We start from the raw sequence: 26,497 nt of genomic DNA, 5'->3' as shown, positions 1-26,497 counted from the left end.
GAGGGAGGGTCCAGCAGCATGCCTACAAACCACCGATGTAACACCAACTAAGTACAGAGCTTAGTGAGCAGCAAATCCAAGTACTGGGTTTAGAACTTTCTGGCATCTTCCCCCATAAGTATTTGCAATCCAGAGTTGGTTGAATGCACAGATGGGGAGCCTGCAGATTTACAGGGGTAAACTGCATACAGAATCTAAAATCATCAAACCTGAAAGTAGAGCAGAACAGTGGATGGAAGGGGGGGCAGGGAGTGTGGTGGTTTGAATAAAATGACCCCCATAGGCCCACAGGTACTATTAAGATGTGCAGCCCTGTTGGGGTCATGTGGCCTTGTTGGAGGGAGTGTGTCACTGTAGGGGTGGGCTTTGAGGTCTCATAGGCTCAAGCTCTGGCAGTGTGGCTCACAGTCTTCATGGTGGTTTGAATAGGTTTGGCCCCCAGAGACTCATGTTTCAATGCTTGGCCCATGGGAAGTGGCACTACTAGGAGGTGTGGCCTTGTTGGAGGAGCTGTGTCACTGTGTAAGCAGCTTTGAGGTCTCTTATATCAGAGCCTCCTCCTGGCTGCTTTTGGATTATGATACAGAACTCTTTGCTCCTCCTCCAACACCATGCCTCCCTGCATGTCGTCATGTTTCCTGACATGATGGTAACAGACTAAACCTCTGAAACTGTAAGTCAGCCCCAATGAAATGCCTTCCTTTGTAAGAGCTGCCATGGTCACGGTGCCTCTTCACAGCAGTAGAAACCTAATGACAGGAGGCGATGGTGATTGGTGATGGGATATGAACACCCAGTCAGACAGGTGTGTGTATTTAAACTGACTAGCGTGCTGCTCGCCTATAATCCCAAGGCTGGAAGAACACAAATTTGAGGGTATCCTGAACTACACTGCAAGACCCTACCTCACAATAAAATAAATGTAGGAGCTAGAGGGGTGGCTCATGGATTAGGTGGCTCACGGACTAGAAACGCATCCTACTCTTGCAGTACCCAAGTCAGTTCACAGCAACCACTCAGGGCAGTTCACAACTGCCTATAGTAACTCCAGCCCATGAGGTTCCAAAGCTTCGGGCCTTCTCAAGCATCCACTCACTCATGTGCAAACACCTGCAAACACACACCCATAATAAAATGTATCTTTTAAAAATAAAAATGTTAAGATTTTTAGAAGTATTTTTAGGTAATAGATATTAGCTTAACTCAACTGTTCCACATACATACATACCTACATACAGGAATGAGACATAGAATTCTCTATATAATCAGCACACACACAGAATTCTGTACCTCCTAAATATATACAATTTTTAAAAAACATATACAATTTTAATGCACAAATTTTGGAGGGGAAAAAAACTAAAATTAGTTAAAATGATAGAAACTGTCTTAAAAATCAGGCGGAAAAAAATCATTCCCAAAATGCAGTCCCCCACATTCTCTCAGAGTGAAAGAGATACTCAACAACAACAGAAAGAAAAAGAAAAAGAAAAAGAAAAAGAAAAAGAAAAAGAAAAAAAAAAGGAAGTTGGGGTGGAGGAAGCTGTCAATCAGACCAGGGTACAATACCTAACTACTGCAAGAACACAAAAAGGGAAGAAAGAAATTTATCAAAGTTGAGAAGTTCCCCTAGCTAGCCAATACTGCAGAGAAAGATTGAAAGCAGAACTACATCCAAAAACTGATTAAAGTTTTAAAACACTAATGCTAAACATGAAATCCTAAAAATTCCCAGAGAAGGGGAAAAGCTAGGTCATACTACTGAACCAGAAACGAAAACAGTATCTGAAATCTCTAGAATATTATCTGGTAAACATGCAAGTCATTTCCTGCAGAACTGTTGGTAGAATACCTTTTCAGGAGAAATTCTCATAAAAGAAACTGCATACAAAATTATACATAGCGTAACACTCTACAGAAGTTAAAAGTATGGCTGATAGTCACATGTATCACTATGAATATATCTTAAAAACCAAGCTAGAAATGTGATGCTATTTATTTTTTAAACCTTAGAAAACTTATAACCAATTAGTTTAGAAACTTGAGTACATAGCAAAAATATGCAAAACATATTTGAATACTGTAAAAATTAAAATTACTATCAAGCTGCTCTCAGCAGTAGTTACTTCTAAGGAAGAAAGTGATTGAGAAAGAACTTGGATGCAAACAGTAAAATGTTACTGTTTTTTAGGTGGTGGGATCATGGATCTTTATTCAATAGAACTATTCAACTTACATGCAACACAATACTCTTCTCTTGATAAGGTATCATTTTAACACACTATTGAAATGGTCAATAATATCCATAACGTTGACAGATATTGCAGTTAACACCCCCAAAAGAGTATTTATTCTGTTCAATTGTGGAGCATGAAAACGCTTCAGAAACCGTTTTCTGTTTTAACAGAAGTCTGACCTAACACAAATAAAAGACCAACTCGATTTCCTGAAAGCTCTTTAAAACTAATTTCAAGAGGAATGGGAAGAGACAGTCTGATGGTATGTGCCTATCACAGCAAGCAGGAGGCCAAAACAAAGGATAGGATGCTCTGGGCCAGCCTGGGGTAGATACTGATACTGCCTGAAAGGGAGAGTGCAGGAAACTATTAATGCCTCTTATTCTCCTGTATTAATTTTCATCTCCAAGGCTTATAGCATCCATCCGCTAACCGAGGTCTAGATTTCACACAATCTTATCTGTGCCTAGAATATCTTCAGCCTGAGACTTAATGCTGAATAAGTTCACCCTCTATAGCTCTTTCTGAGCTCTGGGCTGGCAGATTCAATCCAGCTGTTCTAGCTCAAACTCCTCTTCAAGCTGACTGATTCAATCTGGCTTCTCCCTCACCCTCTCCTGAATTGCTCTTCTTGGCCTCATAATAACTTTGGCAATCTGTTCTAATTTTCTGGCTCCTTCTGTCTTCCCCTGTGTCTAGCTTATTTGCTCTTTAACCTGTCTCTGTAAAATTCTCCCAGTAAATACCTTTTCTCTCTCTGAACTGCTCTCTTAAGCACCTTCCCCTTCCTCTCTTTTCGGGAGAGTTGGGCATATTCTATTCTGTCAAATCTTTCTCTGATTCACCACTTTGTCTGCCACTCAATTAGACATCACTTTAAAATAGGAGTGCTTCCTTCTACAAGCTAACTTTACCTCTACTGTTTGGGATTAAAGGTGTGTGCTAAGGGCTGAGCCACACCACAGTAATTTTTTTAAGCAATGATCCTGACGTTTGTGTAACAAGCACTTTACTAAGCTATCTCCCCAGCCCAAATTCTACTAATTGTTTGTAATAATATACAGTCCTGGGCCAAGAGCTAAATACAGTAACTTAAAATTTTAAGTTATTTTGTTCACTTATCTGAGTATGTATGGAGATAATAACACTGTTCTGAGGTTAAGGTCCATGACCTTTCTGGATCACATAGTAAAGTCTGTAAACTTCTCAATACTGTTTGTGATGGTTTGTATATGCTTGGCCCAGGGAGTGGCACTATTAGAAAGTGTGGCCTTGCTCGAGTAGGTGTGCCACTGTGGGCATGGGCTTTAATAACCTAGTCCTAGCTGCCTGGAAGTCAGTATTCTGCTAGTAGCCTTCAGATGAAGATGTAGAACTCTCAGCTCCTCCTGCACCATGTCTGCTTGGATGCTGCCATGTTCCTGCCTTGAGGATAATGGACTGAACCCCTGAACCTGTAAGTCAGCCCCAATGAAATGTTGTCCTTGTAAGAGTTGCCTTGGTTGTGGTGTCTGCTCACAGAAGTGAAAACCTAAGACACAGCTTAAGGTGACTTACACTCATACTTTACTCATCTGCAGACTCCAGACCTAGTCTGTTTGGACCACACCTGAATGTGAGGATGGACATACTGGTCTACAGTTACATAAGAAATTAAATCTTTCTTATAATCCAGTTTCTATAAAATATGATACTCCGCATCAGTAAACTCACAGAAACCAAACAGTTGATCTCATTCAATTTTTTCCATTTTTTAAAATTATATTTTATTTGCTATGTGTATATGTATGGAGATGCACATACCACAGAGAGCTAAAGAATTTTAAAAACTCTTAAAAATAAGCTGCTTAGAATAGCACCTTTCTAGTTTCAAATTTTAACCGAGGACACGGTGTATAAGGATTATCAAGATACATTTTTACGATCCAGCCCTGTGCCCTTCACTTCCAACCTCTTGCTAGACAGATCAACAGCTACTACTACAGTACTCAATATATTAGTTCACAGATGGCTGCACCAATCCTGAGCTCTAGTTCTGTCAACTGCTTGAAAGAGCAAAGAACACACATCCTCTCCCATCAGGAAAACTCACAAAAAAAACCTAAACATCCATTTCTCAACATTTTAAAAGTTATGTTTTGTGTGTGTATGTGTGTCTGTCTGTCTGTGGACACATATGTCATGTGCCAGGGAATAACTCAGGAAGCTGGGCTTGGCAAAGGCAGCACTATCTACCCAGTGAGCTGTCTCCTTAGCCCTGTAGGTTTATTTTTTATTATTGTTTTTTGAGAAAGGTCAACCTGAGGGGTGATTGTAAAACCCTGTTTTTCCTACTTCCCCTTCCCAAGTGCTAGGTTAGTGCCTCTCAATCTTCATGCTTTAGTACTGAAACACAAGTTATTTCTTCTTCCAAACAGCACAGTAGCATTAAGGCTTTTTTAAATTAATCATATGGAAGTTCAAAGGGATTTGAACTATCAAACAATTTATAAATTGATTTTACCATTTTTATTGGACTAATTAGGTAAGAAGACACTGACTATACCCAACTCTGATAGTCAATAGATGTTATACACAAATATAAAGACCTTTGAAGTTTTAAAAATTCTTCAGAAGTGAAACTTGGAGGTGAAAATAAACTCATTAAGTCACACATTTTGTGAAATTAACTTATATGTAGTAGAGATCACAAGAATGAATGAATGACTTTCTTTCCCTAGTTTGAAAGCATAGCCAGCATTATTGTTCCCTGAGCTGTGAATTCAACCTAGTGACGCCAAACTATATCCAGGGGTTTCAAATTCAGGACAAGAACAATCCCTTTTTAAGGAGTTAAGTTATACCCCATCAGCTAAGTTATAAAGGAGAAGTACAGCACTGCTGACAGTCATATGTTGCTTTGCTAGAAATTTTACTTGGGTATGGGGGAGAAGTAGTTACAACTTTGTTTAGCTATAACTAGTATGTTCTAAAATGCAAACTACATGCAGATCATAACTGTGAACAGAGTATGTATGTACATAAGCTACAGCAAAACAAAAACAAAAACAAAAAAGAAAACAAAACAAAAAAAACAACTTTACTGTCTGGTAAAATTTCAAAGAGAACTTCTCAACATAGGACAATGTTGCTAGCATATAAAGGAGGAATTAAGCACCGACACACCTAGAATCCTAGAATGTGGAAGTCTGAGGCAAGAGAACTGCTGAGAGTTGAAGGCTACCTGGGGCTTGAGTAAGAATTCCCCAAAGCAAGACTGACATCACTTGTAGTCTTTTTCGCAGACTGTATTTATCTTTTAATTATGGGCTTATGATTCTAAAGCTGTAAATTATAACTAATATGCAAAGATATGGATGAATCTCATTAACCACAATAAAATGAAATGCATGTCAAAATTATATACTGGCAGTTGGAAGAAGGTCGAAGGTAAAGACCACTGACTGTTACCCAGTGCACCAGGGTTCTGTCTCCCAGCACACACATGGAGCCTCACTTCCATTTCTAACTCCAGTTTGAGAGGATCCAGCGCCCTTTTCTGGCCTCCACAAGTAATGTACACATATGGTGTGCATATACACACAGCTAAAATACTCACACACATAACAATAAATTCATTCTTAAAACTTTTAATATATACTATATGATTTAAATAAAAAAGAAGGCTAAACTATTACAATATATGAAAATCAGAAATCAGGAAACCATAAAATGCCTATGATAATCTGGATAACTATAGAAGCCAGACAAACTATCATGTCTTCTTCATTAACAGTGACAGGACTTAGTGGCAGGCTTAATAAAGCAACACAATTCTGAAATGGTGGCAATGACTTGAGATTCCTACAATGAGTATGGAATAGATAGGTCATACTTTAAGAAAATACTAAATTTCAGTTAGGGACTAGTGAAAAATGAAACCCACTCCTCTTTATCCCCAGGTACAGGTACAAATCTATAGCCCCAGTTAAAACAACAACAAAACAAAACAAAACAAACCCCGATTTAGTCTGACAGCAAACTGAAAGAGAACAGAAGTAGCTGTCAGGTGGCCCCTAGTCTTCACATGGCAGCTGGATTAAGGACATGGTATGTAGAGAGGGACTTGTTTGGAAGCATGTAAAGGACAACTAAATGACTGAAACTGACCGCATCATCCGAGAGGAGCCGTCTGAAGAAACAAGCTCTTCACCAGTGGCTCTCAGCCTCCCTAATGAGGAGCCCTTTACTACAGTTCCTCACTTTGTGCTGACTCCAACCTTCCAATGACTTCACTGCTACTTCATAACTGTAATTTTGCTATTTTTAAAAAGAATGGTAATGTAAATATGTGACAAGGCAGGTTTACCTGTGACTCTGTGGGGGTCATGACCCACAGGGTGAGTTCTACAACATCTACTAGTCAAAAGGTGGAAAACTCAAGTAAAGGTTGAGAATCAGCAACCAAGAGTGTGGGGAGAGGCAAAAAAGCATTTCCTGAGGATGAAGTGATCAACTGTCAAACCACTGGAGAACTGCACTTCATCAGAAAGAAGAACCACACAACTTAAAGCATTTACTCAGTGCTCACAACCACCCTAGAAAAAGGTACTATTGTAATCACATTGCATGTATGTACAGAGATGAAGAAATCAGAGGCACAGCTATCAAGGCAGCAATCCAGGCAATCAAAGTCAGACCTCTTATCCTTGCTTCTCACACTCTCAATTGGACTAAAAAGCTCTCAGGATAAAGGTAATTACTTCCCTTCTTCTTGAGACTAGTAAATATGTCATCCTTCATATCTATGAAGCAGTAGTGTGAACCAGGCACTCCTGGAACTCCAACACCAATGAGAGATGATTCAACATGATGTCATGATGACTCACAAGTAAGAGGAAACCAATGCCATGGAACAGAGTAAACGCCAAACACTACAAGTCAAGAAAACTCTCCTCAAATAAAACCCCAAAACAACATAATGAAACGGTAGAAACTAGCCCAGGAAACATGTTCTAGCTAAACTCTTATACTTTTAAAGGGAAAAATCCTTTCCACCTTCACACACACAACACAAAAATAAAACTGGAGCTGGGCGTGGTGGCACACGCCTTTAATCCCAGCAATTGGGAGGCAGAGGCTGGCGGATTTCTGAGTTTGAGGCCAGCCTGGTCTACAAAGTGAGTTCCAGGACAGTCAGGGCTATACAGAGAAACCCTGTCTCGAAAAACCAAAAAAAAAAAAAAAAAAAAAAAAAAAGGAAGAAAAAAATAAAACTGGCATCAAACTTTGACAGCAATGTTCCATGCCATATATTAAAAGTGATACAAAGAAAATACATGTAGCACATTTTGCAAATGATTTGGGGGAAAAAATTTACAAGTAACTTGAGAACCCAGGATGTTAGGATTGAAGAAAGGTCTACTGAGGACAAAGCCGCTATCCTGTTGGAGGGTCACTATGGCCATCAGCTAAGAATCCATGCCTGCCATTACATTACTAGTGTAAAAAGCCAAAACTGTCAGATTCTTTGTCACCAAAGTCCATTTTACTGTGGGTCAAAAACTTGCAGATATACCCAGGTATATCCTTGCCTTTCATATTACCCCACTTCCTCTCTTGAACAGAAAATAGACCAATTCAATCACCAGCTCAAGCACTTACTTTGTTTTAACTCTGACCTAATTACTTAAATCCTCAAAAGTTTGGTATTACCTTAAAGATGGGGGGCTGGGGGAGGAAAGGGGCAACACTACAAACATGGTGACTTACACATGTAATCCCAGCACTTGGGAGACTGAGGCAGGGGGATTGCCACAAGGCTCAGGACGGTCTGGGCTACGGAAATCATCTCAAAAAATAAAACATGAGAACAAGCCAGATGTAGTTGTGCACAGCTTAATTCCAGAAGTTCAGAATGCAGAGGCAGACAGATCTCTTTGAGCTCAAGGTCAGCCTAGTCTACAGAGTTTCAGGACAGACAGCTAGGGCTAACAAAGAGAAACACTATCTTGAAAAACCAAAAAAAGAAAAAAAAAGAAAACTTATAGATTATATCCCAAATCTATCATGGTTATACAATTGACAAGTGAATAAATATATGTTTAAAATGACTATCCTTTCACATATCACTTAGTGAATCCTTGAGTGTTTCAAGCTGGGTTCTACTATATTTAAATATTCCTTTAAATTACTTTATTTTTGAAATCTTCTCAATGATTTCTGAAACCAACAAGTCCACAAAGACAGGAAACAAAGAAAACAATACATTTAAGCAGATTTTATCAGAACAATATGGAGAGTATGTTCGTGTATGACTCCATTTATCTCATTTTTCTTCTTTTCTGCATGCTTTACTGTCAAAGAAGGCGAGTTTAAATGAAAACTCAAGGTATTAAACATGAATCCAATGTGTGCAGTTCCACTTCACTGTCCAGCTTATCCTGTTGCTAAGGTCTGACTTGGGCTTTGACCTCTGACCTATTCAATATATCACTTCAGGCATGGTTTGATGAGTTCTTACAATGTACCTGTGTCACCCTACCAACTCTCACCCCTCTCAAATACCCACACGCCCTAGTCAAGTCCATTTCCCTATCTGGTTTACGGCAGTCAGTGGCCTGCTCTTAGGACAGTAGTTCTGCAATGAAATCGTATCCAACAGGCACTCCTTTGTGTCTGGGTTCTTTTAGTTCACACAGTATATCTGAGATCCATGTATGCTGTTATCATCTGCTTTAGTTTCTCTTTAACTGCCTTCATGGCTTTGGATTTTAAAGAGACTGAAGCAAAGTCTCCAGAAAGTAGTTTAAGTTGAAGAGCCTACTAGGAGTCTGAGGGTGTACATTAATAGTTTAATTATTTTAAAGAAAAAGGATTCCTTTCCTTGCCCAGAATTAAGATAGTTTTCTCCAGCTAGTAGTGCTGAACTAAAGTGGTGTTTACATCTGTATTTAACGACTGGATGAGAAGACGAATGCTCACGCTACTTTGGACTTAGCTATGATTTTATGCTTGATTTTATTTTATTTTTTTTATTTTTTTATTTTTTTTTTTTTGGTTTTCGAGACAGGGTTTCTCTGTGTAGCCCTGGCTGTCCTGGAACTCACTTTGTAGACCAGGCTGGCCTCGAACTCAGAAATCCTCCTGCCTCTTCCTCCCGAGTGCTGGGATTAAAGGCGTGCGCCACCACGCCCGGCTATGCTTGATTTTAAACAGGGCCAGAGATCACCGTTTCCATCTCAGCAAGCCCAGGAGTAAGTCCTGTTCTTTGCTCGCTTGCTGCCTCACATTTTTCAGTGAGAATGGCAGTGAGGTGAGCTTGGGGCTCTGCCTGACTTCCAGCTTCACCACCCATCGGCTCCCTCCAATATAGAAAGTACAAATTATAAAGAGCAAGTTAAGGGGACAAGCAAAGGTTTCAAAGTCTTCTGGGAAAAATGTTATTTATGGGCCTGACTGTTTTAGTGCTCTGTGTAAAAGGAGTGAGTAGAACAAGGCTGTGCAGTCACAGTCTGACAACACTGAAGGGGTTGCCTAGGAACACCACTGTATGAGTTCCAGTGTGTCCACTCCCCACGACACTCATGGTTCAGCCAAAATTGACTTCTGCAACCCCTACTGGCTTCATACATGAACTTTAAATTTTACGAATTAAGTCTGAATCTGTTCAATTACAGTGTAATAAATAAAATTCTCACCAAACAATCTGCCACTTCAATCTACCCACTAAGTATTAATGACAAGCACTTCTTGTAACCCAAAGCAGAAATCATCCCTTTTCTGGATACAAATCCAAGCACTATTCTTTTTCTTTTCTTTTTTTTTTTTTAAAAGATTTATTTATTTAGTATTTATAAGTACACTGTAGCTGTCTTCAGACACACCAGAAGAGGGCGTCAGATCTCGTTACAGATGGTTGTGAGCCACCATGTGGTTGCTGGGAATTGAACTCAGGACCTTCTGAAGAGCAGTCAGTGCTCTTAACCGCTGAGCCATCTCTCCAGCCCCCAAGCACTATTCTTGAAGTCCCCATCTTCCATTAGTGCTGTTGGTTAAGTGTCCCTTTCCAGCCACCACGCTAATCTTCACATCATCACCTGAGGTACCTGCTTCCCTCCCTGTAGTAACCTGACTGCCATCATCTGCCCTTTCTCTATAATCTAAGACAACTTTTGTCTTCTTAAAACATACTCTAAATGTCCCAAAGGAAGATGTGATGGCTTCTCATATCCCCCCAAATAACAATAACAAAGCACCCCACTAAATACAAAATAATACCTAATCTAGATTAATCCCAGTCTAGGATAACCAGAACCTCAGCCTCTGAACAGCAACGCCTCAGCCCTATGCAGGGATACACTCTGGGCTTGCCCACCTGTCTCCTTGTTCTACTCAATTCTCTATTTAACTAACCAACGAAAACAGCAGCATTCCCCACTCTTTATCCTACCCTGTCACTACTTCCCTTTAATGGTTCACTCTTAAAGCAACCACTCACTGCAGAGGGCACACTAATAAATTCCTATCACCTGCTCTTTCCTGCTGGACATAAAGCAGCCCCTCCTAGTCCCTATTAGTCTCGCCTGACAGCTGTTTTGAGACTTCTAGGTTCTAGACCAGAATCCATTCAGACTGGCTCTTCTTAGGGATCCTTAGGTTTTAGGACCAAAGAAAAACACATCAACAAGATGAAGAACAAATTAAGGAATTTCTTTAATGAAAAAAAAAATATAGTTATAACAAAATCACCTTGCTCTCCCCACCTACTAAACACTGTATTAACTGAACATTCAAAAACCATCATTCTAAGCACCCATATTTCATTGTATTTTAAACTATTTGGGGGATTTTAAACTATCATTAGGTTAAAATCTTTATTGGCATCATCATTTTATAGACACACAATCCCTAAAAATGCACAATAAACACCTGTATTTTGTAAAGTACTTCCTGTTCATATATACCTACAATCATTTTTTTAACCATTTTCTAAAAAATAAGAATGTAGAAAGTTAAGCCAGGCAGTGGTGGTACACGCCTTTAATCCCAGCACTTGGGAGGCAGAGGCAGGCGGATTTGAGTTCGAGGCCAGCCTGGTCTACAAAGTGAGTTCCAGGACAGCCAGGGCTATACAGAGAAACCCTGTCTTGAAAAAAACAAAACAAAACAAAAAAGAATGTAGAAAGTTTGACAAGTGATAATGGCAAACGCACAGAAAGGGAATTATGGCCAAAAGCCATCTGAGAACCTTGACTGGCCCCAAGGTTTAAACACCCTAATAGAAAAATACAAAATTAAAGCCACAAGAAAATAATCATGTTCACCACTTTCAGAGGGACAAGAGATACTTGAAATACCAAATATAGACAAGAATCTATGCTATTTAACACAGTAGCCACCAGTCATATGTAGCTAGTGAGAATTTGAAATGTTGATAATCCATGATTCCAGTAGTCAACTCCGATTCTTTAAATTCAAATATATAATAGTTGACTCCCATAATTTGTCCATGCAATATAATCCAGGAAAGATACACTAATTTCTTTTTATATATTGATCATGTCTGAAAACAGATTATTTTTAAACAAATTCCTTGTAATAAACCATCAATAAACTACTATATAGACATCAGTGTGCCCAAATTTTGTGACAACCCTGTATTTAAAAGTTAAGCAGGGCTGGAGAGATGTCTCAGTGATTTAGAACACTGGCTACTCCCCTAACAAGTGATATGGGGGTTGGCTCAGTCTCTGTTCCCAGCCATTGGATCCCCTTCCCCCTAGCTGGACTGCCCTGTTGGGCTTCAGAGGGAAAGGATGTGGAGGTGAGGAGGCATTGGGGGAGGGGATTTATAAAGCTGGGACTGGGAAGAGAGCATGGGGGTTGGGAGGAGAGGTCATGGGGAGCCTGTGATCAGGATGTAAAGTGAATAAAAAAAAGTAAAAACAAATAACAAAATACAGCTACTCTCATAGAGGACCTGGGTTCAAATCTCAGCATCCAGAGAGGCTAACAATCATCCAAACTCCAGTTCCTGGGGATCCAGCACCCTCTTCTGGCTAGCATGCACATGATACAAGATATACATGCAGGCATAACATCGATACACACAAAATCAAAAATTAAAATCATGTAACAAAGAGTGGCCAAAAAGCAAAAATAACAAACAAACAAACAGAAACCTGCACTAGAGCATAAATGCAGATGAGCAAACATCCTCAACTACAGACAAACTTACCTTAGAAAGGAGTCAAGATATAGATTAAGAATAATATAAAAATCTCGATCATTACTGACTCTTGCAAACATTTACTACCCTAACAACCTAGATTTTGTCTGTAAAGCAAAATTGAGAACTTGTTGCAGAACATTTGATCACACTGTGTACCCCGAGATTGTGTTATTTAATGGAAAAACCTGTTTCTAGTTGTGGTGTGGCTCAGTCCTTAGCACACACCTTTAATCCCAAACAATGAATGAAGGTAAAGTTAGTTTGTTGAAGGAAGCACCCATCTTTGAAAATTATGTCTAGTTGAGGGGCAGACAAAGTGATGAATCAGAGAAAGATGTGACAGAATGAGTCAGTGACAGAATACTCCCAACTCTCCTAAGGAAGGAGAGGAAAGAGCAGAGAGAGCAGTGCAGGGGAGAAGAGACAGTTTTACTGGGAGGGTTCTACAGAGACGGGATCAAGAGAGGACAAACCAAACACAGGTGAATTATGTGGCAGAAGATTACACAAAGTTAGTATGAGGCCAAACAGGGCAATTCGGTGACAAGTGAAAGAAGCCAGTTTGAATCAATCAGCTTGGAAAGAAGTTTGAGCCTGAACAGCTGAGTTGAACCAGCCAGCCAGAGTTCAGAAAGAACTAGAAAGGGAGAGCTTACTCAGCAACAAGTCTCAGAGGCCGACAACATTCTAGGCCTAGAACCTTCTAAGCCTAGGCCTAGGTTAGCAGACTGAGGCAGTGAGCATCAGAGATGACAACCACATCAGGCAAATAAAAGTTACTTTTACAACAACTATTCTAAGTTAAACTAGCATTTGTTCTTACACTTTGCAATTTGATTCGAGACACTACTGACCAATTGAAATCCAGTTTCCCCAAGTTTAGGCTCACCAACCATTAAAACTTTAAATTAACCAAACAAATTATAAGAGGCTGGGTGTGCAGCTCAGTACTAGAATGCAAACTGAAGACCCTGAGTACTCTCCCTAGTACCCCCTCCCCAAAACAGGAAACGAGAAGGTTTACTTAGATGGAATTACTTGGTCTCTTGTGTCATAAGTAAAACCAATGCTTATTTTTATATTGTAAATAAATACAAGTAAATTCACCTTTAAGTTAAAAACCTAATCTTGACTCACTGCAACAATGAGGATCACAAAATCTTACTCGCAAATGAAAAGACCATCATGAATCAAAATAAAAACAAAAACTCACATCTTTCAAGCTTAGTGTGCAATGTTTGTATAATCTCAAACAAACATCTTTACCAAACTGTATCATCAGTACACAGAACACTAGAACCCTGTGGCTACAAAAGGCCCAAAGCAAGCACCTGCTTCTCAGGCAGGAGTCCTACTCCTCATACAGAAAAAGCAGAACCTCCACAGGTAATATACCAAAGTCATGAAATTAGGAGAGCAGCGACAACAGACAACCTGAGGACAGGAAACTAAGAACGCATTAGAAGCATCAATCACCCTTTGCTGAATTGTCAAACAGCTAGAGAACAGATGTAGCAGCCACAAGTCAGTCACAGTATTATCAGACACCAGTGGTCAGCCATTAATCATTCCACTAGGAACAGAAAAGAACAAGATCCTTTCCCAACACAAGTAATAACATTCATTTTACAGACATTCCCAAGCCAGGGCCCTAACCTAGCCCCATCCCTCTTTATTTGTCAACCGACCCACTGAAAGTGCTGTTCCTCTTCTCATTGGCAGCCTACCATTTCTCCCACTCTCCCTTCTAAAAACACCTAGGTTCCTACTTTAAGGACTGACTTTTTCTCTCTCTGGGTCTCATTCTAAACCGAAATCAATACTGCTCTTAAGTACAATTTCCCCTTTCCTAACATACTCCAATTTTTGTCCAACTGTTCAACAACTCTTCCTTTCCTTTTTTAAAACTAGTGAAGCTCAGCAAGATACAGTAGTACAAACCTGTAGTCCTAATTATTTGGAAGACCGAGGCAGGGAATCACTTGATTCCATGGCAGCCTAGGCAACCGTGAGAACAAACAAAACAACCAGTTAAGTTCTAATCAGCTTTAAATGTGAGGAGAAAACAGCCACATCCTCTGTTTGACAGCAGCCCGAAAGGAGTGCAGCTGCACAGAGAACTAAAGAGTCACTGGCTAGCTTGAACAGACAATCTACTGGGGGATGGGGGTGGGGGTGGGGGCCTCTCTCTTGTTCATTACAACCTGAAATAGTACTCTGCATGCACATCATTGAACCTGAGTACCAGAGAGCTATATATTAAATACTTTACCACTGTGAACATTTTACACCTCTGTAGGTTGCAGCCTAGAGTAAATGAAATTAACAGAAAGCATCCCAAATATTAAACTTGTATCATTTTGGGTTAATTTTTTTCTCAACTGTAGGAAAATATAAAAGCTACCTACATTCAGTAGAAAAACCAGGCTCTTACCTCAGAGGTTAATGTTTTAATTTGGGGCAGGAAGACCTATAGCACCCAGAGAGATTAGATGCCCTCAAGCAACATATTAACTCCTATGTTTTCCAATCCGTAAGAATACCTATTAACATATTAACTCCTATGCTTTCCAATCCGTAAGAATGCCTATTAACAACCCCTTTTCAATATTTGGAGCACTTACACTGAATCCAGAAAATGCAACTCTATTTAAGAGCCAATGATAGCAGCCTCGGGCTTAAAATACTTTGAAATCCTTCTTTTTTGTTTTCAAATGGTAGCCTCGGCTATACTGGAACTCACTCTGAAGACCAGGCTGGACTCAAAGATTTTATCTGCCTGCCTCTGCCTCCAGAGTGCTGGGATTAAAGGCCTGTGCCACCACGGCTCATGAATTCCTCTAAATTGTTTCATTCATCTGTCAGTCCTGCTGCTTCTCAGGTACCCACCCCATCACAATACAAACTAGCCTCTTGCTTCACTGTCTGTTACATTACAAATCAGAGAATTTAACCAACATTTTAGTTTTCATTAAAAGAACAGTTTCTGTTTCTATGATACAATGTATTTTTCACTAACCATCTATTTTGTAGTGAAGGTCATTCTAAATAAACAAAACTCTCAATGCTCCTAGAGACAGACGTTATCCTCGGTAATTGGTTCCAGCCCTAGAAGCTCCGTCATCAGTGGCCAGCCCCCAAGAGCAGACCCTCTGCACCTAGGGCCTGTACTGCACCAGATACAAAGTACGTTTTCTAAGTAGTGATGCTTCTGAAGTCAAGATGTTTGCCTTGCCAGAAGTTCATTTAAGGCCTAAAAACAATCTTGATGATACTTCTTTTTGTTCATTTGACTCTTTTTGAAAGGAAGTCTCACTATGTACACAGACTGGCCAGGAAAACTGGCATTTCAAAGTTCTCCAAAAGAAAACACTGAATCTACTCTAACCTTAACAAGTTAATAATAAAGTAGTATTGTAGGGACTCTGTTTCTGAGTACACTAGTATAAGGACACACACACACACATATATATAACAAACTTGGCAAGTCATAAAAGTTTCAAAGTGGTAAACTGCTTTAAATATCCCAAGCCTTAGTATTAAGTCTACTGTGTGAAGTACAACTGACCAAGCTATTAAGTTCTTTTTTTTTTTTTTTTGGTTTGGTTTTTTTCGAGACAGGGTTTCTCTGTATAGCCCTGGCCCCCACCACCTCCTGGTGCTATTAACTTCTTTTATTATTAAAAGTAACAACATTTAAAATACCTACTGTTGCAGAGCTTGTGGGAGGTGGATGCAGAGGCAGAGAGGCAGAGGCAGAGGCAGAGAGGCAGAGGCAGAGGCAGAGGCAAAGTTCTCTGTGAGTCTGAAGCCAGCCAGCCTGGTCTTCATGGGAGGGAGTTCTAGAGGCAAGAGGGAGGGAGCTAGATAGTGAGACTCCTGGACAGAAGAAAAACCCAACAGACAGACAGACAGGTACATGTAGATATGGTCACTTTACTTCAGAAGTGGTTATGTCATGACCATAATTCAGAAGTAAAATGTTTCTGTTAAAATTAAATTGGGGAAAAATAGCACTCTGAAATATGGAAGAAAAGAAAGTATGGGCTGGGCATGTAGCACAGTAATAGATGGTTTGTCTAGCATATATGAAACCCTGGGTTCACTCTCACCAAAAAAAACCGAAAAACAAAACAAAAAAGTGAGCTTAATGATATTCATGTTTTCTAGGATACTAGGTTATTTAAAAAATTAAATATCCAACATAGTAATACATATAAACTTGGAAATGTTATATAATCAAGAAGTCAGGCCAGGTGTGGTGGCGCACGCCTTTAATCCCAGCACTCGGGAGGCAGAGGCGGGCGGATTTCTAAGTTCAAGGCTAGCCTGGTCTACAAAGTGAGTTCCAGGACAGCCAGGGCTATACAGAGAAACCCTGTTTCGAAAAACAAAAAAACAAAAAAACAAAAAAAAACAAAAAAAAAAAACAACAAAAAAAAGTCAGTTGCTGGGCAGTGATGGACCATGCCTTTAATCCCAGCACTTGAGAGGCAGAGNCAGGCNGATTTCTGAGTTCGAGGCCAGCCTGGTCTACAAAGTGAGTTCCAGGACAGCCAGGGCTATACAGAGAAACCCTGTCTCAAAAACAAACAAACAAAAAAAGAAGTCAGTAAAAGGTCCTTTTAGCCTCACTGACCTAACGGCCTGATCACACTACTGAAAGCTAATGCAAAGGGTGTTCTTTCTGGGAGGGCTAGAGATCAGATCAATCTTCTCAACTAAGGCTACTGAAAGACACTGAGCAGAAATCGTTCTACCTGTAAAGACTTGGAAACATGCTGGGGCTGTAGCTCAGGGATAGAGTACTTTCCAGTATTTCTAAGGTCCTAGGGTCGGGTCCATACCATGAACACAGGAAATTGGGGAGACAGGGAAGGAGGGAGGGAGGGAGGAGGTGATCAAGGGGCATAAACATGGTGATTTCCAAATGACTCGCTAAAGATGCAGTACAGTGAGTTGAGAACACCAAAAGCAAGCAGCAACCAGAGCCCAGGTAAGCAGAGCGCTCAGCAAACACCTGCCTAGCACTCACAAAGCCCTTGTCCTAGCTCTAGCACCCTAGCTCTAAAGCCAGACAGGCCTGAGCACTCCAGTAACCCTAGAGCTCTCAGGAGGTGGAGGCAGAGGGTCAGAGAAGTTCAAGGATAACCTGAGATTTGAGGCCAGCCTGGAATAAAGAGACCCTGTTTACCCCCCCCCCCCAAAAAAAAAGGAAAGCAAAGTCCAGATTTTGAGACTCTGTAGCTTTTTCACATGTACTCATTAACTGGTAGAAACTGATAACAAATTCTGTTCATTTAAGATGTTTTGCACTCAGCAAATATAAAACACAAAATCTAAATAGTTCCCAATTTCACTCTATCTTACCTTCACTGACTTTACAAAACAGTAGTGTATGGGAAGTAGACTAATCACATACCCGGAGTCTGCCCACATCCAAGACAGCCAGGGCTACACAGAGAAACCCTGTCTCGAAAAGCCAAAAAAAAAAAAAAGACTCTTATCTCATGCCCTCAGCTAATGAATCCCCTGAATCAATACAGCTGTTACCGTTCTTGGCTATGTTACACAACAAAACTTAAAGCAGCAGTCAGTGTTCAGGACCATTCTAATTCTAAGATGAGTTCACTAAGGTAAACGATACGAGCCGAAGAGAAGCCTTGGGGAGTAGAGGTGCCTTGGCACCAAGTCTGACATCTAAGTTGGGTCCTCGGGCTCTCAGAGAATCACCACGGCAGTGGCTCGAGAGAGGACCTATCCCCTCACTCTCACTTCTAAAGAAAAAAGGAAAATAGGAACAAGGAAGACTCACAGAAAACCTAAAACCATCACATTCTTCAAATCTCTTACCATTATTCATACCTTAAAATTACTGCATAAATAAATCCTATTAAATTTTAAAGTTGAAAAACTTAAAAATAAAAATCACAACCAAAATTCCTTGTATAAATCTGATACCACTGATATTTTTTCTATAAAAAAAAAAACAAACAATAAATCACCACAATTGTATTTTGCAGAAAACATAAAATATGTATTATAAGACATTAATTTTATTCATTTTAGTAATATTTTTAACGCAGTCTTGCTCTGTGGCCTCTGGATCTTGCAATTATCTTGCCTCAATGTCCTGAGTGCCAGGAGAATAGGCCACTATTAGGATTAGGTTATTTTACTCCTTTGTGTGCAAGGTAAGGTTATGATATACATTCAAAGGATTACACATAACACATAAATACTCATGAAATATAAATTACATAGGTTACACATCCAAGGTGGGAGGGGGAGAAAATTCACGCTCAGTATCAGATATAATAAAAGCCATTTCCCAACTCATGTACAAGGGCATAGACCTTTCACTCTTGCCCAAGCTGATTTTTAATAAATTTCCATATCTAAGTGATACTATAAGGCAATTGAATTCAAAAGTTTCCACTAAAACATATGCACCATAGGAAAGAAAGATTCTAACTTTCAACGCTACTTTTTCCCACCTAATCAACCTATGAATCAACTGCTCTTAGGAGCATAACCTTTTAGACACTATCTCATTCCTTTGGATGATATACTCTTAGGGGATTTAATAGTTATGTGACTACTAACATAAAACTGTGTACTGACATGAGCATCCCAGGAACTAAAAAGGCTCTCCCTTCCTCCTGAAGTCTTCACAGACACCAGATGCCCAACGTCAGAGCACGGGTGCTGAAGCTCTGCCCACCATTTACGACAATACTCATCAAACCAAGTTCAAGAAAAGTGGACAAATACCAACTAACATATGAAAGCTCAAGTGACAACATACATGAACATATGTGAACACAAGGTACCAGGCAGAAACTGTCTTAGGAAGTTATAAGAGAATAACAAAGAAAATACAACCATTAAACAAGCAAAAACAAAGATTTAAAGCTTTAGTAGAGAGAGTTCAGGAGCTAGAGAGCAATTAGAGCACTTGCTGCTCTTTTGGAAGACCTGGGTTCAGTTCCCAATGCTGAAATGGCAGCTCACAGCTGGCTGTAACTGGTTCCAGATCTCATGCCCTCACTCCCTCTTGGCCTCCACTACTAGCACCAGGCACACACGTGGTGGTGCAAGTCGATCATTTACACAATGTAAGCAAACACTCATAAAACAAATATAAAAAATAACTTTTTAAAATATGAAAAGAGAGGAGCGACAAGAATGGTGGCACCCTATAACCCTAAGAATCTGAGGCAGGAGGACCACTTTGGGACCAGCCAAGGTCAGCCTGAGTTCCATTATGAGATCCTGTCTCAAAGAAAAAAACCAAAAAAACTAACAATTGGGGGTGGGGGAGCAGTATTTCGGATGTGTGTGGAGAAGATTGCCCCACTAAATAATAAACAGTAAAACAGTAACAAAAATTAAGTTCTTATGACAGCACACACTCTGTCCATTTGTAAGGGCCACAAAAGCATTTTTTTAAAGAAAAAAAAAATCACTATCTAGCTGGGTGTAGTAAGTGGTACAGGCCTTCAAGCCCAGCACTCGGAGGCCAGAGTATCTCTGTGAGTTCAAGGCCAGCCGGGCTTATATAATCAGCTCCCTATGCCCTGGTCTCAAAATAAATAAAAGATTATCCTTTAAATATTATTGCAAGTTGAAGTCTATACTCGGAAAATTCTATAATAATCAGAATAACCTCCATACTTGAGAGATGATGTATTTCAAAGGCGGCCTACAAAAGGAACACTGTAATTGCACAACAGGGAAAGTAAATGAAATAATATTTATTAACATGTAGTGGCCATCGAGCAGAACACACTGTGACTTATACCCTCTTCACTGGACAACCTACCACTTCTCCATCCATGCAGTAGCTCAACTTAAAGAGTCCCTGTGCTAACCCCACAATGAGCTTTAGGAACTCTCACATCACAGTAGCTATAAACGTTTGTTACAGAAAAAGAATGGTTTTCCCAAAATAGCCGCATAACACGAAGACAACCCAAATTCCCTAATAATCCCTTTATAAGACTCCTGCCAGTTTTATTTTGATACATTAAACATGTGGGGCCTATTTTAAAAGTTCTGTGTGACTTACCAAAACAACTTCTTAGTTGTTTTTAAGTTTCCAAGTTGTTTTTAGAAGTGCTTGAATACTGATGAATTTGGGCAGCTATCAAATCCTTAAGAGGCAATTTTTTGCCAAATGAGATGGGCAAACGTCCTAGAGGTGCTAAAACTGGTATTAGAGGTCATGCAACGTTTTAAAAAATGAAGAAATGGCTCTAACATTCACCAAGTCCTTCATTTATACGTTTATTTCAGGCTTCTTTTCACTCTATGCTTAGTGATACTTTCTTTCCTTAAAGGCTTTTAAAGATAAAAAGTATGACCGACCACTTAATACTGTCCAGTCTATTCTTAATGGAATTTATGTAAATTTGAGACGGAGTTCATAGTAATTTCATTTAAGAAGCCCATTGTTAAGCACGACACCCGAAATTTTCGGACCGTGGTTGGTGGGCACACACAGACACGACCCCCGAGTCTGGCTAAGAGGATCAAGACAAACGGTTTAAAGCACAGGAGGGGGAAGGAGGCCCGGAGAGGCACAGACAGAAAAACCAGAAAGATTTCACGAGGAAGTAGAGCGGGGCGCAGGGGAGGGCAGAAAGCGACCCGGAGAGAGCCTCACACCGAAAGGTGTTTTCCTGAGCGGCTTGCAGGACTGGGTGAGCCGCGGCCTGGGGTGGCCCGCGCGCCCATGGGCGCCGCCTGCACGCCGCGGCGCGAGGGGAAGCAGCGGACTTCCACGCGAGCCGGCAAACTACTCCCTCGCCGCGCCCCGCGAAGCCTCGAGCGCAGGTGGAGGCGGAGGCGGCAGCCCAGGCCCGGGCCTAGCCCGGTGCTCCGAGAGCAGGCTGGACGGCCGGACGGCCGTTCCCCACTCGGCTGGGCGCAGAGCGGCCTTACCTGGGGCGAAGGTGGAAGGCGAGGTCTCGCGGGCTCGCCCGCCGCACAGCCGCCCGCGGCCCCCGGCTTCCTCCCGAGACGCGACACCGCCTCCGCCGCCGCTTCGCCCTCGGGGGCTCGGCCACCGCCGCCGCCCGAGCTGTTTACACCGTCCGGCCCCTCACACCGCCGCCGCCGCCTTCTCTCCAACCCAGAGCCGCTGCCGACTCGGCCGCCGCCACCTCCTCCGCCGCAGCCTGATCTCTCTGGAGCATCTTCCAGCCACCGGACACGGAGAAACAGAGACTCCAGCCGCGCCGGCAGGAAACTCCCCCGCAACTGCCAGGGGGGACCGGGCGGTCACAGCACCAGCGGCTTTTCCGCCATTGAGCAGCGGCCGCTCGGCTCCTTCTGCAACCCCCCCTCCCCGCACTGCCGCCTTTCCCCGCCCCTCCTCGGGCTCCGCCCCTCAAGGGCACCCATTGGGACGCCGCGTGTGTCACCGCTGCCGTCAGTTTGCTGAGAAGCCTGTCAATCTACGTTCTCCCGCCCAACCTGGCCTAGTACCTTCTGTGCTTCTCTTTCCCCGCCCACACGACCCCGCCTCTGAGTCTTTAATTTCCTATTGGGCGTCAGTGCCCACCTTTAATTGGCAAGGTCAACTATCCATCAAACACCGCCCACCAGTGAGACCCAACCCTTCATTACCATTTACTTTATTCAGCCCCGCCTCCGCCTTGCACTAACTCCTGACGTCACCGACCTGCCCACCCTAGTAACCATAGGTAGAGTCCTCTGTCAGTCAAATTACGCCCCAACTCGAAGACCGATATCCTTTTCTGATTGGTTCAAATGGAGACCTGATCCTCTGATTATTGGCTTCCTCTACTTGTCCGTCACGAAACCAATTTCCAAGTCCGTCACTTCGGCTTTTTTTAAATGAACGCGCAAAAGTATCCTAAAAGGGATTGGCTAGTGTTCGTAGATGGCCAAGCCCCGAGTCTGCGGACCCTGAAGATCTGACCTCTACGCTTCGCGAAAAACGAACACCATAAAGAAACCAACGGGCAGTCCAGTTATAGGTGGAAATTGGTCCCACCCGGAGTGGAGAGAGCCGGCTCCTGATTGGCCAGAGAAGTGCCCCTAGCCCCTCATTGGAAGAGGTGGCCGCCTCTCTTTGGCATAGAGCTGTGAAGGGAGAGCACAGAAAGGTTCGAGAAAGGGCCTGGAGAGAGGCGTTGTTTTGCTCGAGCTACGGGTGGGGCGCACGCGAGAGTGCAAAACTGGGCGCGCAGGGCTCTGGGGAGGTGTTGCAGGGAGGGAAAGAGCCCGGATGTTCCCTAACAATGAAATCATCTCTGACCAATCAGAGCCTCATTGTTGGGATACCTGCATGACCTGTCTCCAGCAGGGGAGAGTGGGCGGGAAGTTGAGAAGGCTGAAAAGCCACTTGAGAAAATGGGACAGGTGATCCCTTCGGGATGATTTTGCGATGGTTCAGATTGTTCGCTCGTCTTCTTTACCTCGACCTCCTGCCTTCCAGCCCCTGGCAGTTCCGAGTTTTGTTTCTGAGCTCTGATTTTTAAACTCCTATTTAGGCTCTTGACATTCACTAGGTCATTCCTCTCTTTAAGGGCACCTGCAGTTTGCTAAGCATGTAGTAGGCAGAACTGGAGATAAAAAAGTAAAACTGGCAGGCAGTCCCAGACTGGAATGGTAGGTAATCATTGAACGCCTGCAAAGGGTAATGATGACATAAAGAATTCTCCCACTGGGTACGATTACTAGGAAGGCTTCACAAAGACCGGGAGGAAATGATCATCTAGTAACCAGATTGAGCTAGAAAGTAAACCGGGTTAATCCTTCCAAATCAAAGTGTAATGGAGCATTTAAACGCTCACCTGAAGAGATTTTTAAACACGCTCCTGCTGATATTTACACGGGTCTTTGAAAGACGTTTTAAATCTTATTCATACTTAGGTATAAGTTAGTTGGGACAATTTAGGTTTAGACAAACCAAATTCAGCTTTGGAAAGAAGAACATATTTCTGAAGCAATTTCCACAGTGAAAGTGGCAGAAATAAACATTTGGTTGCAATTCAGATTTCTCTGGAACTTCAAGAACACTGTCTTAAGGTTTCTATTGCTACCATGAAACACCATGGCAACCAAAAAGCAACGAGTAGAAAAGGGTTTATTGGACTTACACATCTACATTGTAGCCCATCACTGAAGGAAGCCAGAACAGGAACTCAAACCTGCAGATAAGAGCTGATGGTCATTAGCTTGCTCACATGGCCCGCTCAGCCCACTTATAGAACCTAGGACCACCAGCTCAGGGTAGCATCACACACAATGGACTGGGCCCTCCCCCGTCAATCACTACTTGAGGAATCGTTCTGCAGGCTGGCTGACAGCCAGATCTTAGGAAGGCTTTTTCCTCAATGAAAGTTTCCTCCTCTCGGATGTCTCTAGCTTGTGTCAATTGACATTAACATCTAGCCAGCACATATGGTGTTTTTACAGGATAGTGGGCAAACAGGTACCTAAAATCAGAATCACCTGAGGGTCCAACTACATTCATGCCTACAAAATCCAGAACTCACTCTGGGAATAAAGCTCAGTACAATAAAATTTTATTTAATTGATTGTGATTCTGGAGATTGAACTTCAAAAGATAATTTTTAAAGTAGTTCTTTGGGTGCTAGATTTTGGTTTTGGTTTTGGTTTTCGGTTGTTTGACTTTTTTTTGGTTTTGGTTTGGCACACCAATTCTTAGACCCTATGACTGAGAATTGGAGACAGCCATAAAAATTTCTTTCTCTGATTTTGCATACTGTAGGTGAGCTTCAATGAAGAAAAGAAAGTAAGCCCACTTTAGTTCTGACTATCCCTACAAGGGGCTTCATTATGGAATCAAGAAGGGTTTAATTGCATTTAGTGTTTGCATGTGTGTGTGTGTGTGTGTGTGTATGTCTGTGTGTGTGTACATTTAGTGTGTGTATGTATGTGTACATTTAGTGTGTGTGTGTTTGTGTGTGTGTGTTTGCATGTGTGTGTGTGTGAATGTGTGTGTTTGTGTGTGTTTGCGTGTGTGTGTTTGCATGTGTGTTTGCATGTATGTGTATGTGTGTGTATGTGTTTGCATGTGTATGTATGTATGTGTATGTTTGCATGTGTGTGTGTGTTTGTATGTGTGTGTTTGCATGTGTGTGTGTTTGCATGTGAGTGTGTTTGTGTGTTTGCATGTATGTGTGTTTGCGTGTATGTGTATGTGTGGGTATATGTGTGTGGATGTGTGTGAGTGTGGATGTGTGTGTGTTTGCATGTGTGTGTATGTGTGTGTGTGTGTGTGTGTGAGTGTGTGTGCATGTGTGGAGTGGAGGTCTGAGGGCAATGAGCTCTTGCCATCCTGTAGGGTCCCAGAGTAGAACCGAGGCTATTTAGTTTGATTACAGTCGCCTATCCCTGCAGAGCCATCTTCGACAGCCTAGGAATCATTTAAATGACTTACAGAATATATTTTCTTAAATCACACCTTTGCTTGGGACATCCTAAAGATCAACAAATGAGGGCCCTTGGATACCCTGGCCTAGAGAACCCAGGCAAACACAGATAGACATCAGAGCCCTTTCTTGCACTGCTTGATTTCCTCTTGATCTCCTTTGGCAGACACTAAAATGCAATATGAGATTCAGTGATGTAACCAGGCTGCAGATTGTATACAACTCATCCTTTAATCACTAAAAGTAAGAAAACATACTGAGTTTCTTTTTTTATGTCTAAGACCACAATGAGATCACAGACAAAAACTATGAGGTTAACTTTCTGAATTACTGAAGCTTAACAACAAACCCTTAAGGAAGCCCCCAAAGGACTCATAAGTTTGAACAGTGGTGTGTATTGTTGTAGATAGGTGATATGTCACATGCAATCAGCGCCGTCAGAATGGTTCTGCAACAACTTAGTATTGTAGTGACTATGCCCTGAGCCTTGGTTTGTCCAGTCATAATTCCTTTCTTTAGAACCATATAAAGAGCAGTAGGCACTCCTAGTCACAGACAGTACTCCCGAATATGTCACATAAAATTGAAATGATGCTAAGTGTAGGGTAGAAAATCATTCTCATTTAGATGTTCTTTTTCTCTATGATGAGCCAGGGTCACTTTTGTTTGTTTTGAGACAGGGTTTTGTTTGTTTGTTTTTGTTTGTTTTGAGACAGGGTTTCTCCGTGTAGCTCTAGCTGTCCTGGGACTCACTCTGTAGACCAGGCTGGCCTCAAACTCAGAAATCCGCCTGCCACTGCCTCCCAAGTGCTGGGATTAAAGGCGGGCGCCACCACTGCCCAGCTGAGACAGGGTTTTTTATGTAGCCCTGGCTGTCCTGGAACTCACTGTGTAGACCATGCTGACCTCAAATTCACCAAGATCCATGTTGAGTTTTTAACCCCCAGAACAAACAGCTGAGGTTCACCTATTCACCATATCAAAGTGGACCTGGCCTCCTGGTTCTCCCAGCATCCCTCAGCCCCTGCCTGTTATAGGTGTGACTGGCATACCCTGCCCTCTACCCGGAGCTCATCAGCCCAGGCACTGGGTTGCCCTTCCCCTATTAGCTCTTCCCTGTATGATCCTGACATTTGGTACCTGCCCCTTTTGTGCCTCTTGCCCCTTTGGCCTCCTGGCTGCTCTTGGTTCCCTTCTCGCCATCTCTCCTCACAAGGGTCAGGGTCACGACCACTGTGAACTTTCCTAGATGTGTCTGCCTCTGGCTATGTTCTCCCAGGTACCTATAATAAACTTTCTCCTCCACAATACCCAGTGGCAATCATGGCCTTTCCTTTCCTCCTTTCCTTTCTCTTCCTTTATTTCCCCATTCGATCTGCCTCCTAGGTGCTGATGTGAAAAGCTTGCACACCACTGCTCCAGCCCTGGGGTTCTCTTCACAATAACACATCAGGGTTAGGAAGATGGCTTCGGTCATAAAGAGCTTGCCTTGAAAGCACTACAGTCTGGTTTCCATTCCCAGAACTTACATAATAAAAAGCTGAATTTGGTAGCATAGGATTGTATCCAAGCACTGTGTGTGTGTGTGTGTGTGTGTGTGTGTGTGTGTGTGTGTG

At 41.9% G+C, this 26,497-nt stretch overlaps 1 protein-coding gene across 3 annotated transcripts in view; it reads right to left on the bottom strand.

Moving 5' to 3' along the window:
• Ppm1b (protein phosphatase, Mg2+/Mn2+ dependent 1B) overlaps nt 1-21,786 on the bottom strand; it is a 64,956-nt gene extending 43,170 nt beyond the window's left edge. For all 3 annotated transcript variants that reach the window (XM_021217597.2, XM_021217598.2, XM_021217595.2), the window contains exon 1: nt 21,397-21,786. The gene's annotated coding sequence lies outside the window, so the exon portion shown is untranslated. The remainder of the gene's footprint in view (nt 1-21,396) is intronic.
• Nucleotides 21,787-26,497: the final 4,711 nt, after the last annotated feature.

Source organism: Mus pahari, chromosome 18, assembly GCF_900095145.1.
Source record: "Mus pahari chromosome 18, PAHARI_EIJ_v1.1, whole genome shotgun sequence".
NCBI classification, from domain to species: Eukaryota; Metazoa; Chordata; class Mammalia; order Rodentia; family Muridae; genus Mus; species Mus pahari.
Note: the sequence above shows the minus strand (reverse complement) of the source record. Positions and strands in the feature narration are given on the sequence as shown.